Raw genomic sequence first — 4,153 nt, 5'->3', positions numbered from 1 at the left:
CAAGACTGAGGAGAGGATATCTTACCTTATGAGGGTATGGAGTGTTGGGCGCAACATCTTCATGCATAAGATGGAATATAGGCCAGAGAATGGGCCGCCCAGATCATACAGCATTACAGTGAAAGATGCCAATGGGAGGGAGGTGCAAAAACCAGACCCTAGGCACTATTACTAAATTAGATTCTCCTTAGGAGCAGTACCGTCTTGCAGGTCAGGATGTAACTGTTATGTGATTATATTTATGATGTCAAAATATGTTCTGTGATAATGTATTTCTATTCTAACGTGTATTGATGTGTGTTGCAGTGCTACCTGAAGGAAGGTTCCGCAAATTTAGATCCCAGCTGGGTCGTTGGGTTCCACCAGGGGGAGATTGTAGCCAAGTGTAAAATTGGTGTATAGATCTCTCTCATGCTGGCAGTAATCCTGGTAAGTAGGCAGGGTTGCCAGTAACTATCATGAAGGTTTACCCTCAAACCCTGGTGAAGTGTCATATGTAGCAAAGGAAGTGACAACATGCTTTGTGTCCACTGTTAGTGACACAGAGGTGGGTCTTTTCTGGAGTCTATTTAAGGCACAGCACTGCCTAAAGTTAGTTGTTAATGTGTATCCTGAGTGAAGTGTCTGCAGCAGTTCAAGTCTGTCTGTCAGAGAGTCAAGTGCAAGCTGATTACCCACTGTGTCCAGGGACCTGGGACAGCTGGTGGTCTCCCTTAGGGGAGAGGTGGAGAGCAACTCAATTAAGAGAGGAGGAACCTTCTGAAGGGAGTACCTCATGGAAATGTGCAGCTAAGTACAACCGCTATGATGGGCAGTCTGCCAGAGGAGATGACATTAAAGATGCCCTGGTTCAAAAGATCCCTTCTGTGTGAGTGTGGAGTTATTCAGCAGAAGGATGCACCAAGAAGGAGTTCCGCATCAGATACTTCCCCCTGCTGCCGTAGGGATCCTGATGGGGTGGAGGCGCTGTACCAGATGTGAGTAGGATTCAGCACACTACCTCAGACGCCTGTCATGGTGAATATCCCCACTAACATCAAGCGGGAGACTCAGGAGTCCTGTTGCCAGCAGGTGCACCACATATCACACATCCATGTAATTGGGGGATTTTCTTACATATGGGTCAGGATCAGAAGGGCCCAGGGAAAACACTGTTACAAAAGTATAAAAAATACTTTATTGAACACTCATTATTTAAATCCTTTTTTTAGAGTAATAGTTTATATGTAATAAAGATAAATAATTGTACCTGACAGCTTATACAAATGACAAAAAAAACTGTAACATGTTGCAATGTGAAATTAAATTCTTGAAATGTGGATGACCAAATAAAGTGATTTTTTTTGCAGATTATGCAATGCATTAACTAAATCTGACAAGGAAAAAACAATTATTTCCTTATAACATATAATATAATAATTTAAACAGGCTCCTGGTAATAATTTGTATTGGATTAACTTTCATGAAATTCGGCAATTTCTATATCCTTCCCGGTTTGGCCTTAACATTTACTAATTTTCCTGCTACTAGAAATATAACGTCTGCAAGATGCTAATTGGTCTTTGTGCCTAGAAGCAAGTGTGCAGATGGCTAATGGGGGAAAAGCATTATTATCATGTAACGTGCACCAGTTAATAACTCACTGTCCCTCTCCTACCCATGTGGCCTCTTGTTAGATTTAGCGGTATTCTTCACACGATTTCCCAAATGATATGACTGTTTCCACACGTTATTACTATTTACCTGGGCTAGTCCAAACTCCAAAGGATGCTAGCAGAAACAGGATATGTTTATTCTCCAAGTCTATGGGCCCTAATTATGAGTAGTTTATGATTCCACTATCATAGTATAAAATTATATTTGATTGTTATAACTTGCTTTTTATAATGGTTAAAAATCGTTTGTGGGTGTGCAAAATGAGTTCTTGTAAGTGCAAAGATAGAGAATTATGTCTCACAAACTTTAGTTAGTATTTTATTTTATAACTTCCCCTTTCATTTACATATAATTAAAATTAAATAACACATTTTAAAAATGGATTTATACAGTTTACGCAAAGAAAGAATAATCACAGTACATAGATTACCACAAAAAAGACCAAGCCCCGGAATATCCAATGTGTTTTACACCTGCCCTAGTACTTCATCCGTGAACATTTGAAACCTCACCTGGGAAGCCTTAAATCTGTACTGAGTGGAGCTATTTTAAAAGATAAATAATACTGTCACTCCATATGTAGAAATCCTCAGGTAAGTGGACTCCTGGTTGACCTCATGTGAAGAAAAGAACACAAATGCAGAGGGTATAGTGTATTAACATTTACTCATGATGAAAGACAACACAGAGGGGAAAGGAAACAAAATCACACTCTCCCCACTGGTATATAAGCAAGAAGTGACTTTGGGCGCACTTCAACCCTCCTCCCGAATATGCTGCTCCCAAATCAGCTGTTCAGCATACAGGAACACATATAGACGCCAGTCTCCTCTGTCAGTGTCTCTCACCCGCGATCGAAGTGCTCCGTCCGTTTAGCGCGTCCCAGCCGTCTCAGCAGACTCATCCAATCAGGATTCCACAAAGGATAGTGTGGGGTTGATACGGTGGCCTCATAGAGTCAAAAGGCCCAAAAGGGCCCCACACTATCCTTTGTGGAGTTCTGATTGGATGAGGCTGCTGGGATGGCTGTGACGCGCTAAACGGACGGAGCACTCCGATCGTGGGTGAGAGACGCTGACGGAGGAGACCGGAGTCTGTATGTGTTTCTGTATGCTGAGTAGTCGGTGACGTGAAGATTGCCTCTCTGAAAAGTCCTTACCCGGTGATTTCTTTCAGCTGTAGAGAGAGCGAGCTGCTCAGAGAGAACCGCCTCTACCTGCACAAATCTTGCCCGAAATTAATGTTTTTTTAATATACATTTTATTACTAGTGTAGATGAGCAGGGGGTCTCCAGAGCAGAACCACGTTGATTTGAAATCCGGAGACCCCTGCTTCCTGGAGATACAGCCCCGTTATGGGGGGGCTAGTGCTCGCGGAGACCACCCGGGGACTCCCGCCGGTCTCTGGCATCAATCCTGTGTATAAAAAAATGCTTTTCTGTGGGGGCACAGGGGATAAGTGGGTTGTGTATTGGTTGTGTAGCCCCGGCCCCCTTGAAGCCCCAGAGACCCCCTCCGTGTGCGCCGAGCAGTCGCGGGTGCCACCGGAGGCAGCGACGGACCCGCCGGCACACAGCAAAGGTGGGGGCCAGAGCACGGAGTGTTCCGAGCCTCGGGAGGCTCTGCGGAGCACCCGGCTAGCGGGGGCCGCCATTGTATAAGCACGCGCATGCGCAGTGATCGCGCATGCGCAGATGAGTCTAGGGAGCTGCGGCGGCCATTATACAATCACGCATGCGCAGTGGAATTGCGCACGCAGCCCCAATGTTACAGAGGCCTCCACATGACTACAATTCCCATGAGGCCAAGGGAGGCAGGCACCAGATGCTTCATAGCGGCCAATGGGAGGGCTAGATTCTCGGGAGAGGAAGATAGATACTTTTCGCGGGCTGGCAGTGGGCAGTTGGAGCTGGGAGCTGGAAGGGGGAGGAAGGGTGTAAGGAGAAAGTGGCTCGTAAACTAGGCAGGTTACCCCAGGCCCCAGGTAGGCGCCACTCCCCACTAGGTTAGTGGGTAAGTGATTAGGGAAGGCCCCTTAGGTAGGGCCCCTGCTCTTAAGTGTGTGTAGTCTTGTCAGTGACACAGCTGCAGTGCTGTGTGCTCTGACAAGAAGAGGCAGTGTGCAGTGCAGCTGCAGCAGTTATTTGACTGTGTCAGGGAGAGGGCACCGGAGGAGCAGGGAAGGAGGTAGTGTGAGTGCAGGGGGTCAGTGACCCACCTGCATAGGCTAGATCTTCCCTGAGGGCCCTAAGAGATTCCCTGAGTCACCGTAGGTTGTGTGCTGTAGGGAAACCCAATAGTGATAGAGACCTCACACCCCTACTGAATACAGATAGGGACAAAGAGTGCAGAGTTGCGGTTGCTGTAAGTGAGCTGGGACCAGGTTGCTGAGCATCGCGACATCAGACCAACTGCGCTGGATCGGCGGATCCTTTGTGAAGTTGTTGCTGGTCACCACAGTGACCGGAAGGTATTTACAAAAGTGCACCAACACCAGT

The sequence above is a fragment of the Ascaphus truei genome, chromosome 4, assembly GCF_040206685.1.
Source record: "Ascaphus truei isolate aAscTru1 chromosome 4, aAscTru1.hap1, whole genome shotgun sequence".
In the NCBI taxonomy this organism is placed as follows: domain Eukaryota; kingdom Metazoa; phylum Chordata; class Amphibia; order Anura; family Ascaphidae; genus Ascaphus; species Ascaphus truei.
The sequence above is the reverse complement of the archived record's forward strand: the minus strand, read 5'-3'. Positions refer to the sequence as shown.